At 41.6% G+C, this 12604-nt stretch overlaps 1 long non-coding RNA gene across 1 annotated transcript; it reads right to left on the bottom strand.

The window, feature by feature from the left end:
- Positions 1 to 3911: 3911 nt before the first annotated feature.
- LOC116097694 lies at positions 3912 to 11776 on the bottom strand. Its single transcript, XR_004121524.1, has 3 exons — positions 11581 to 11776; positions 10251 to 10467; positions 3912 to 4119 (listed from the first exon to the last, which is right to left on the bottom strand). It is a non-coding gene; the product is annotated as an uncharacterized LOC116097694 (long non-coding RNA).
- Positions 11777 to 12604: the final 828 nt, after the last annotated feature.

A 12604-nucleotide genomic window follows, 5' to 3' on the forward strand; every position in this document is an offset into this window, starting at 1 on the left:
TGCATTGCAGGAGAAGTTGAAGGAGACATGGCTTCAGGATTATAAGAAGCTTACATTGAAAGGTGGTTTTGAAGCAGCAGGAATGAAAATACATAAGCACAGTAGTGTTTCGCTTGTGGAATGGTGGTGGCCTTGCAGGGTGGGGGCTGACCATGGACAGCAAGCGGAGGCCAGGTCTACAGAGATGTGGGGTCCCCCCTGAAGAATGAAGCCTTGACTCTGAAAACAGTGGAAAACACACTGGAATGACTGAAGCTGTGGTTTTAGAATCATTCTGCTGGGATCCTGGGAATAATGTCCTGACTTAGAATAGCTGCTATGGGAATGGAGAAGATGGGGGTGAGAGCTGCCCAGTGGTTAGTGCAAACAGACCTGGGTAACCAAATCCATGTAAGACGCCTCCAAAGCAATGTGGCAAAATGAAGCGGAGGTGGTGCTCTGACCCCTGCACGTGAGCTCAGGAGAAGTAAAGATTTCTGGAAGAAAGAAAGATCAAGAAAGAGTTGAGGATGAAGAACAGTTTGAAATTGAACTCACTCAACCCACTCAAGGCATTACCTTAAAACGTTATTGTTTCAAATGTTACTTTAAAGAACATTTAAGACTTTTACACCTAGGGTATATTCAAACAGTTTCTTTCCATAAGCTCAAAGTTCTTGGTTGCCTGTGTGGGTTCTGCAGTGTCCTGGAACCCTTGGGTACCCGACAGATGTGGGCAGGCAGAGGTTCTGGCTGTGCTGTGCTGCCTTAGCCAAGACTCTATAGCCTTCGTCTTCTCTGACACAGGGCATAGATTCATTTGGAATTCCAGGGGTGGGGTGGGTATGCTTGAGGCCTGGGGATTGGACTCCGGAGCTTCATAGCCTTCAAAACCACCAGCCTGGATCTCAGTCATCCTCGCAGTTTGTGCTGTGTCTGGGGTGTGGCTCTGTGTCTTGGGGTATTAATTTGCTTTATGCTGTTTCTGCTTTCTTCATTTTGGTGTGTCTATCTTGGAAAGTAGTGATCATTTTGGGAGCTATATTCATGAACCTAGTGTATTTGTCTGATTCTTTTTAATTACAGATGAAACTGTTTTATTTGACATGATAAATGTGCCAACATCTCAGGCCATAATGGTCCCTGTTTCTTATAACAACGGCATTAGAATAAAACATCTGGAACTAGAGCAGCCTGCAGGGACCCTATTGTAACCACCTCCCAGTGAAAGCCGGCTGAGCCACCAATCAGCCAGGAGTTTACACATGCTGTTGTATTTGCGTTTTTCAAATATTTTCCAACTCCCATCATGTGCTTTTGTGTTCTGTACTACAAATTCTTTCCAAAGCCTCCTCCAGAGCTGTTCCTTCAGGGTTCCACCCAGACAAAGCCTCCTGAGTTCCCAAGTCCTTTTGACAACAAACAAAACTTCCCATAGGAAGAGAAAACATAAGATACAAAGGCTTAATTTGTCTTTCTCGAGTTACTGTCCCTGTGGAACTATCTTTTAAATGTGTCATGTTTGTATTATTTTTAATGAATACTTTTGCTTTTTAGCATGCTGTTCCTCTTAACTTTTATTAAATTCCCTAAGTTTTATTTTTCCATCTACAGAGTAATTTTATTTTCATCTACATTTCTGGCAATGTAAAAACCAATGAAAATAAAATACATATGCTAAAATCATGAATTTTAATTTGCTTTCATTCTTAAGGCCAATGTATTTAATAATTAATGGTATAGAAGTTGATGCCTTCATGCCCCAAAGGAAGAGATAACTGTTATCCATTTTTGTCAGGGAGATTGATGTCTTAGTTGATATCATTATGGAACACCTGGGAAAAGTGGCCTTTCTCTTGTCCCCACAATTTCTGCCTGCTTTTGAACTTACTAAGTAGGTCATTCTATTATTACAGCTAGAGAGTGTCACGCCTTAACGATTTCTTATACAAAATGCCCTTGATAAAAGACAATGAGGTGTCAGAAGACAATAGAAACCCATCATCATTGTATCACACATCTCTGGAACTGCTGGTGTATCTGAGAAAGTCTTCATCTCTCCAGAGGCCAGTATATGTTACAGTCACCTGCTCTGACAGCAGCCAGCTCTAATGCTCCTCACATGCTTTGCGTTCTCATTACATTTCACAACATTTAATAAAAATCATTAACATTATAAATTTAAATTCAGCTCAGCACTTTTGAAACAAGCTGGTTCTGCTGTGTTTCCAGAAAAAAAGGGAGAAGGACCATTATTCTAAATTTTAGGAATATTTGTTGCTTGTTATTTTAAATCTGTGTTCCATTTTTCTCTGTTGATTTTTTTAAAGAAAAATTTTGTTCTGCAATTTTAAGGCTATGACAAATTGGAGGGGGATAACGAGAAGCAGCTCTGAACACAGTAATATTTTAAGCCTCCTTGGTATGTACAGATAAAATCTACTGTAGTTGCTGTGTGGGATCTTGATTATGTAGGCATGAATTATTTAAACAACATTTATGCAACATAAAGAACAATTGTCTAAAAATACTGGCAATCACGTTCTCACTTTTGCGGCTGTGCGTTCACTAGTGTCCCTGCTGTTATTGAGGGACAGTTGGTTCCTGAGAAGCCTGGCGTTCAAACCTGCCTTTTAATTTGGAAATCCAGCTAATATTCCCAGGTATCAAATGTCTCAGGTTAGACCTCTTGTGTGTGGAGACAGGCTCACACATAAAAATCAGTGACCCACATACCACACAGTTCACGTTACCATCTGGGATGTTCGAGTCCCCCTTGTTTCCACACAAATGCCTAAAACCATAGAATTTAATTAACCTCTTTTCTGTCTAGGAGCTCAGATAGGAAAGCAGCCCCAGGCTCCAAAAGCTATTGTCAGCCTTGCTTTGTCTACCTTTAGGGCCTAACTTCTTTCTGCTAATTATATGACTTTTTCTGTTTTTCTCTTGTGAAATAACTCAGTAGATCCATGAACTTATAGCTGGGCCTTTGAATTTCTTTACTGAACCTAGAATAGATTCATGGGGTTGAAATGAATGCAGAATAATCTGTTCTTCTCTCCTGACCCATCTATTTATGATTCAGTATTAAATTCTACATTTGTGTTTAAAAGTGGAGAAGCTTTGTGGCTGGGGAATCACATAAATAGTCAGTAGGATGTTTCAGAGCAAGGATGAAGATCTGAGTTCATTCTCCAGGATCCATGCTTAAGAAGCAGGGCATGGTGGTATGTGCAAGAAATCCCAGTGTGTGTGGGTGGATGGAAGGGTCTCTGAGGCCTGCTGGCCAACCTGTGTAGCTGAATCAGTGAGCTCCGGGTCTGTAGTGAGACCACATGTTTGCAAAAGAATAAGATGTCAAGCAATTAAAAAAGACACTGTGAGGGCTAAAGTTGTGTTTTAAGTTTAAATTACTGTGCTTAAGAGAACTATAAAAAAAATCTAACCTGTAAACCCCACTTGCCCAGGGACATAACTTCCCCGAATGCTGGGGCCATTCATGTAACATAACAAGCCATGTGTTTTCACTTCAGTAAACAAGGTTGGTTGCTCCAACCACACAGGCTGTGCTTGATCACATGTAGGTGGGAGGCATACAGGTAGAAAGTACTTCAGGATGTATGCTTGCCTTGGTTGGACAAAAGCAGGAAGTATGTAACTTTGTGAGCTTTGCTTTTAGGTTAGCCTGGCTAACCTAATCCAGCACCATTCTCTGGGAATCCTGGGTATGCTCCATCTTCCTGGCCAGTGTTAAATAAGCTTGCAATCAATCAATCAATCAATCAATCCATAATTGTAAGTTTGTTCTTTCTCCTCATGATTCTCAGGGTTAACAAATATGATGTCAGCTCTGGCCTCTAGACACAAAAACACTTGCATCCTACACCCCATGACATGCACACGGAGACACATACGAAAAATACAATGTCATGGGGGCAGCTTTGATTTTATGACTGATTAGTATGAGGGGAAAATGTCCTCTGCATTAGGGTGAGTTAAAAGTTGAATGTGAGTGGGTGATACGAAGTTCCCATCAGTTCTACAGAGCATCTGGGGTGGCACCAGCAGCAGCATCCCGCAGTCCTGGGATCCTTTCAGCACTTTCTTTGGGTTTTTGACAACTGTTTCTGTTTCTAGATCCTGCAATACAAACATGTATTTTCATAGTTAACAAGAGAGGAATGACCAAGGTAACCCATTGTTGAAGTGATACTTGGAGGGAGAGATGGAGAGTTCAGAGAAGGCCCTTGAGGAGCATTGCAGTGAGCTTTTCAGATATATGATATATACTATAAGTAAGGCTTCTATTGTGATTTCAGAACGGGAAATTTGGGTTAGCATGTAAAATTATAGGAAACAAACAAAAAGACACTCTTCAGCTTGAAGAAGGAAAGCCATTTTAATGGTCCACTCTAAGGTGAGAGTCTAGTCTACAGGATGTAGCAAGTCCCTGTTCCCTAGATGAGACTGTTCTGGGAGGCATTGAGCTGCGTAGTCTATGAATCCTGCTGGTGGGAGATACTCTGATTCTGCTAGCATACAAGTGTTCTCTCTATGTCTCAGGATTCACACTCCCACCATCCTGTGTTCTCTCTGTGTCCCAGGATTCACACTCCCACCCTGTGACAGGCTCTTTGGGGAATAAAAATATGAATGCATACAAGGGAGTGACTAGGCAAAGTTCTGAGGTTCTGGACTGAAAATTCACTGCTATGAGAGAGTATGGTTAGGTTTTAAATTTCCATATGCAATGCACATATAGGATGTAGGCAGACAAATCTCATGAGGTAAGAATTGATAAACTTGAAATTCTTAGGCCAAGGCCTAGCATAAGTAATGTTGGCTTGCAGCTGTCACTATTCTCTCAACTTTATTGATGAAGGTCGTGAAGTCTGAATCTTCTCCTTATTCAAGCAATCACACATCAGGATGGAATTTTGAATGAGAGTCTGCTGGGAAGCCTGGTCCAAGTTGATGCTCATCTTTTTGTGATTGCACACAGAACATCTAACTGGAAAAGGTTATGGACCAATAGGTGAAAGTGACTTTTTAAAAATTAAATACCCAAGTGCATGCTACTCTTGTTTAACTCCTTCCTTTTATAATAAGCCAATGAATAATTTAGTTAACATTTCTTGGTTTTATCTAAGGTATATCAGATATTATTTACAAATGATCCATTTTGGCTAAGCCATCAACTGATTATTATTCTAGCAAGAAAACAAAAAGTAGTTTGGGAAATCAGTCTGAAATGATGTTTCTAGATTCCAAATTGAAGAAGTGTCTCATTTTAAAGGTAAATGAGTTGGAATATTCTTAGTGTCAGGATATATTGCAATGTAGCATAGAACACAGATGAAGAAAGGGGCACTTGGATCAAGCGAAATAATAACATGTAGAGTAGGTTATTAACTCTGTTCACTTGCTCACTCAGTAATGTTTAACAAGGTTTTATTGATTATAATAGCCTTGATTTGTAAATGGGAACAGAAGATCACATTGTGGGCACCAGGCCAGTTCTTGCACACAAAGTCTGCAAGCCAAAGACTTCATTAATAATTTATTTTAAAGGGATTATACAAACCCTCGTGGGCCTTTCTTTTGCCAGCATATTTCATTATAATGCATAGCTTGATTTATGAATAACTGTAGGACATTAATTCTGGAAGGCACCATGGACTGGAAACTGGAGGATCTGATCAGGGCCAGAACTAGGTTTTCTGTCTTCTATTGCAAAGACTTTGACATGAACTGTATGTAGGTTCCTTCACCAATAGAATCTTGAACATTGGCTGCAGATATAAAAACTCTGACAGCTCAATAATTTACATTTCTCCAAGAAACTTACCATAGAAGACCCCCAGATGCTCTAGGATCATTTTATGAGCTTTCTCAGGAGGCTGAATCTCTGTGTTAGAGCTCATGAAGATTGGGCTTCAGAAACTGTTCAGTGAGACACAGTCCCTGGCAAGTAGAAAATGACCTTAAATGGTCCATCTTAAATGGACCATTAAATGGTTCGGCACTCTATCCAACATTGCATATAGTTTCACACTCATGCTGAAACTATAGATTTTGTTCTTTACTGTACCAAGAAAGTGAGATACAACTAGCATCTCATGGCTACTCTGCCCCCAACCACTTGTCTCCTCACTTATGAAGGCCACAGATCCGTATCAGCTGCACTTGAGGTTCTTGGCCTGCTCTCTCTTCTGTAATTCATCCACTATCTCTGATACATAACTTCTTCCCGTGAATGTTTATAGCTTATGTTTCTATCTTGCCCGTTACAATGGCTGCTTGATGCTCTTTTTGGTCCTGTTCATTCTCAACTCCGTGGCTGGTGGCCAGGATCAAAGTACTCCTGAAGGGTGTCTGACAGTCTACAGGTTCCCCTTTGTCTGGAAGAAAAGTTCTGACATTTAGTTCTTGACATGAGTTTAACAGTTATGTCTGTGGCTGGGCTACTCCCAGACTGCTGGGTTAGTTCTTGTTTCTATTCTCAACTCTGACTAGAGTCACATAGCTGAGTGCTCTAGATCAAAGAAACACGAGGGATTTTGTATCTATGATTCTAGCTGGAGAAGGAGCAGCACTGGACGCATGCTACCCACGGCTTACTAGCATGCTAGAAATACAAATGCCACGCTTCAATCTGGCTAGTCAACAGATTTAACAACAGGTTCTGTGGCTGGTGGTAGGCAGGATCAGGATGAGGGTAGCAGGGAGAATAGATTCTTTGTCAATGCACACAGCCTTGAAATAGAAACAGAACACTATGCCTCCACACTGTCTTCATCACACTCCACTTCCAAGAGCAGTGGTTCTCAGTCTGTGGCTTAAGACCCCTCTGTGGGTCGAGCAACCCTGTCAGGGGTGGCCTAAGACCATCAGCAAACACAGATGTTTACATTATGATTTGCAGCAACAACAAGCTTACAGTTATGAAGTAGCAACAAAAATAAGTTTATGGTTGGGATAACAACAGTGCGAGGAACTGTAGCATTAGGAAAGTATCATAACATTAGAAAGGTTGAGAATGGCTGGCCTTGAGCTAATGAATGCCTATGAAGTCGTGTGCTCTTCACCTCTTAACTCATACTTGTCTACTCTATGACCTTTAAAATTGAAAATCATCATGTCTTCCACAGAGCCCATGAATTTGGTTTGTGCGGATTCTCTTAGCTGTGGCAGGGGATGGAAAACACTTTATCAAAAATCTAGGTAATAAATATGTTAACTTTTATGACCCACACATTCTCTCTCAAAGATAATTGGCTCTGATGTTTTGTCAAACAGACGTGTGAGAACATTAAAATGAGCCACCACGCCTTTGTTCCCATCAGGTCCAGGAAACATCCTTTGTATGGTGAGACTATAACTAGTATTGGAACTAGAGATGTTACAGTACTCTCTCTCCTGGGTTGCTCTTGAGGGATATCCTTGTTAGAGTGGAGTAGAGTCATAGAAACATAGTTGAAAGAGCACGGTGGGGGGAGGGGGAGATCTTATCTATTCTAGATTGGCATTCCTGCCCAGACCCATCAAAGACTTCCAGCTCTTTCTAGGATTTATCTCTTTGTTTCTGTGTGTTAAGTGCCTTAGTTGCCTGCTCCCCCTTTAAAATTCAGTCTCTGTCTAAGGATCACTTCTTCCTTGAGGCTTTTACTGCTTTAAACACAAGACAGATTGGCTCTTTTAATTCTATGTTATCCTTAAGTTCTATGGGAATGTGCCATAATCACAGTACCATATCTGGCTCATTATAAGGGCTCATTTAGGGACTGACATTTTATAGTTGCTCAGATGAACTTGTTCCCCATGGATTCTTCTCTAAAACTATAACTCTGGCGAATGCACAATTCTTCTTGGTCAAAGCATGCTAGCAAATGAGCAGTTCTTTTTGGTTGTGGCATTTAGCTTGTTATAGCTACCCTGGAGGTCTGGTGTCTCTGCCTTCTAATAATATGGGGACCCAGAGCCTCCACTTTCAATGGACTCTGATTTTTCAGTCCACTAAGTTCCATGTCCTGCTTTAAATGTGTAGAGCTTTAATTCTTCATCTGTCAAGCAGTTAAAATCATAGAGCAGACACTTTCAAAAGGCCAAGCATGAAGGGGGAACGTTTTTGAAGTCTATGGTCACTGGCTCTATTTACAACTGAAAGAGGTGATCCAACAAGGGCTGCAGAGATGTTGATATACTCCAGGGCATAAGCTGCAGAGTGTCTAGAGACAGCTCTAAGAAGGGCAGCGAGCCAGGGGAGCTGTGTAGGAAAGCAGAGTTGGAGACAGCAGTCAGACCTCAGGGCATTTCCACCTCCCTATGGCCAGTCCATGTAGCCATATTCCTAGGAGAATTTAGAAATGAGAGACTCTAGTGTGCTGGCTGTCTCCAGCTGGAGAAAGGAGAACCTGTGCGAGTCTTATTATACTTTGTGGTCTGTCAGCTTCAGAGTCATAACAGCCCATCTTGTTCCCTAACCCCACTGGGTGTTCATCCAATGGATGGAATGCTCACCTCAACATAAAATACTACAGTAATAGCATCAGCCAATGTGTGGTATCATAGGACTTTAGCTTTTAGCTCTGTGAGAAATGTCTGGTTTTCATTTAAAGAAAAATGTCAGCCCAGACACGTTTTGCATTATGTATTGGCAAGTCACGGGACCTTATGAGACTTGACATAGCAGGAGTGACAGAGCTGTCCTTTTTGTCAAGATTTTAGTGAGCAAATATTCTAATTGTATGACCATTGCAGAAAGAGAAAGTGTTGACTGAGTTCATGAAACCATTTACAAAGAAATAGTGGTTTCTAGACCAACCCTTAGAATTAGTCATGATTGTCTTATTAAACAAATTTAAGTTAATTCTTCAGTTAGCATCCAAAATAATGACCTTCATGATGACCTTGTTGTACATAACCGTAGCTGTACTGAGATCTTCTTACAACTATATTTTAATGTTTCCCATTGACTGTCTTTACCTCTCCCACTAATGGAGCTAATACTTTTACAAAGCCAGCAGAGTAAGAACTTTGCAGTAGCTCATGCACGGCTATGCTCCTTCGATGTTTTAAGTGATCTCTTGTTTTCAGCCCACAATGGCTTGCTTTCCTTTATTTTTTGGAAATCATCTTCTTTGGAAATATTTATATTTCTTAGGTAAGTATCTTAAGAGGAGCGTCTACTAAATCATTATTAACTTAGAAATCAGACTCATTCTGTTTTGGGGATGATATAATTACCACGGACAATGTGGATATGCAAGTGTATTTTCAGCTAAGGATTTTCAGTAAGTAAGGATAAAACTGAATGAGCATAGGAAGTTTCTGGCTTGAAATTAATTTATTCTCCTAAAAATATTTCATGTTTTACCTAACTGTTCTTTATTAGAACAAAATGGACCCACTGTATCCAAAGTCTCATCCCAATCCTGATAAACAACTCATCTTCAGGGCTCCTGTTTTTCTGGCTATTAAATGAAGGGACCATTTTGTGGAGGAAATAATTCTACATGGTTAGGGTGAGTACGGTGTTGTGCTTTCTGGAGTCCTGCATGGAGTCGTTTGCTGTGGTACATAATTTGGTGGAATCTAATTGTACATTAAGGCCAAGTTCTTCCGAACAGCATCTCAGCATCTTCCTGCTGTGGTTTTCAATTGCTTTTCTGTCTCATTTCCTTCCTGGCTCCTTCCTGGCCTCTTGCTACTTTCTTAGTGTTGCTAAAATTTCTCCTCTTGGGGAGACATAAACAATGTCTACCCTTCCCACAAAGGTCCAAAGGATGAAGGGAGGCATGGACCCATTAAAAATTGACTCTGTGATAATCTGTGAATTTGCGAGGCTTACTGACAGAGCAATGGAGTTTGTAGACAGGATCTCTATCCAACATGAATGGTAACTGCCCCCTTGGCCATAGATGGAACCCCTCCCCAGTCCTTTCCAGTCTATAAACATTTAGCTCTTCCTTGACGTCATGTGCAATTAGGGCAGAATAGCATACGCCTAATTGAGAGGAGTTGCTGGATACCGAAGTGATGGTGACCCTCCCTGACCATCCGTCTATGAGGGACAGTGAAGAGTCAGCAAGCTCAGCTCTGGTGATCCTTTGTGTGTACAGGTGAACTTTATGAAGATGGCAGCAGATTGCCTTTGTGGATGTTCTACACAACATTCCTTCACCCTGTTCCCCATCACCCTGGGATGCTGCACATGCTTAAAAAAAAAACAACATCAACAACAAACCCCCAAATACTAAGGAACACTCAACCTTCAAAAGTTAAATCAAGTGTCTCCTCTTTGGGCAATCTTTGCTTGGCTTCAGCAGGATGCTAGTTCCCATTTTCTTTGTGTTCACCAATAGCAGAGCCTTTAGCAAATAGGACCATTCTTTGTTCCATATTTTGCTTTGTTTTCCTATCTCCAAAGTTAGGGTCCTGATGTGGGAACAGGTCTGGCTTCTCAAACATAGTGAGGGTGCCAAACACCTGAGAACAAGAAAGATGAGTTAATAGATAAACTTGACCAAGACACAGGTGCATGCTTGTTTCAATGCCTGGACTAGTTTCAAAGGCAGACAAAGGGACCTGACTGGGGGGAGGAAGGAAAGAGACAGCTATCTCTCATGGCCAAGCATCGGAATGAAAGCAGAATCTAGATGCTGCACACAAAACAAAATAGCATTGAAGTGACCACTCTCTGATAAAAGGTCTGAAGTCACATTTTTTAAAAGTGTGATTTTGCTGAAAAATTGAAGCGAGATGCATGCAAAGGTCAATAGCTGAATTGGACACAGCCCTTGAGGCCTATAGTTGCCAAGGAGTCGACCCTGGAAAGTGGCATAAGAGGCTGGGAAACTCTTTTGGATGGCAACGGGGCTTTTGGATGGCACCCCACTTGAAGATCCTTGAGCTTTGAAAAGCCAGGGAAGAGAAAAACATTCTGAAATATTAGTTGTCTTGGGAAATTAGGGCACGGAAAAGAGTGTGCTTTTGTATCACAAGATGGCGTGGAAAGTGATAAATTGCCACTAGGTGATGCTCTTTCTTCATTTGTGAATCTTTCTTGTCACATCTCCACCCCCACCCTGGACAGCCAGTACCTGGTGTCAGTGCTGTCTGAGGTCTCTGCCTGGGACCCAGCTTTGCCCTGCCTTGGGCTGGAGCAAGGTCAGGATGAAAGACACCTTAGTTTCCCTTGGATTCCTCCATTGTAAAATACAGAGTCCTGGTATTGGTGATTCTGAAACACTCCAATTACTTTTTTTATATGTATATGTAACTTTAAAATGATAAGGTTGGGCACATTCTGCCTTTTTATATCAGCAAGCAAGCCAGCAGACACTTGTACACAAGTGCCACTCCTCAACCAAATCTCAGTTAGATAATTAGACAGAAAACACACAGGACAAGAATCAGATGAACAATGGCACACCTGTAGGCACTGGCTGCTCCCAAGCTTCCTACACAGTTCCCTTGTAAGACCTTATTTATATGCTCCATGAGTATGGAACTATGTGAGATCTTAGAGGTTTCACAGACAGTTCACCATATATGTATGCATAAGCTTCCTCAGAAGAAAAAGCAGTTCTGCGACCATACCTCTTTAGTTCTAGAACTTTCTTCTTGGCCCTGGGTCAGCTGGATCTTGGGCTTCCTCTTGTGAGTTACTGAATTTCACACCGGAGTTCTGCTTGCTTAAGCCTCTTGTAATCACTGATTGACATGGACACCTAGCTCCGGTGGGAGCTATGTTTCCTGCCTTTAGCTTTAGCAGAGATCCAAGAAGAGTGGCTTGCTCCAGATGTTTTCCATGCTGTGGTTATTATGCCAAGGCAAGAATACAGGGGTGGGGCCAATCATGTTGCTGTATACATTTCTGGGCCAATGCTGCTGTCTTTTCTTGGTGCTGCTCATTAATAGAAGCCAGACAGGCTGTTTCCCCTTGGCGAGCTGGAAGGTATTTGCCTGCCGTGTCTTACAGGATTTGGTGAACCAGATACCAGTTGTAAACAAAATTGCCCACCCATAGCCTACCATGGAAATACCACCTCAATAGGAGGAGTGACTTGGAGACATCTAAAGGAAACTGGCAACATGAATATGGGGTGGGGTAGAGAAAGTTTGAAAACACAAAATATTTAACTCTACCACTCTGCAATCCTGGTTCATGTTTTTTTCCCATTTGAGTGATGTTGGATTTCAACTTCATCTTTTCTTCGTCTAATGTAATGGTAGAAGTTTTATTTTTAGTAAATATTTAAGGTCCCAGTCTTTAAGAAGGAAGATAGAAATAGCAACAATCTCCAAATGCATCGCCCCCCTCTGTCCCCGCCCCTCTCCTCTCTGCCAATGGCCCAGCATCTCTTCTTACCAGCTCAGTTTGCTCCAGTGTTCACAGCTAACAAGGTTTCATTAGTGTGGAAAGAGAATTTGGCCTTTGCTTCCAAACACAGAGCTGAGCTTGATGCAGCCTCAGCAGGGGACAGCTTTCCCTTTCTTCATCTCTTCGCTTCCCTGGTGTGTAATCTTGTCTTTTGAAATAGTTGTAATCAGAACAAATTACCTAAAGAGCTGGGGGCGGGAATATGAAAAGATCTCCCAGCCTTTGTGGGTGAGCTGGGGG

This window comes from Mastomys coucha, unplaced genomic scaffold, assembly GCF_008632895.1.
Source record: "Mastomys coucha isolate ucsf_1 unplaced genomic scaffold, UCSF_Mcou_1 pScaffold2, whole genome shotgun sequence".
NCBI classification, from domain to species: Eukaryota; Metazoa; Chordata; class Mammalia; order Rodentia; family Muridae; genus Mastomys; species Mastomys coucha.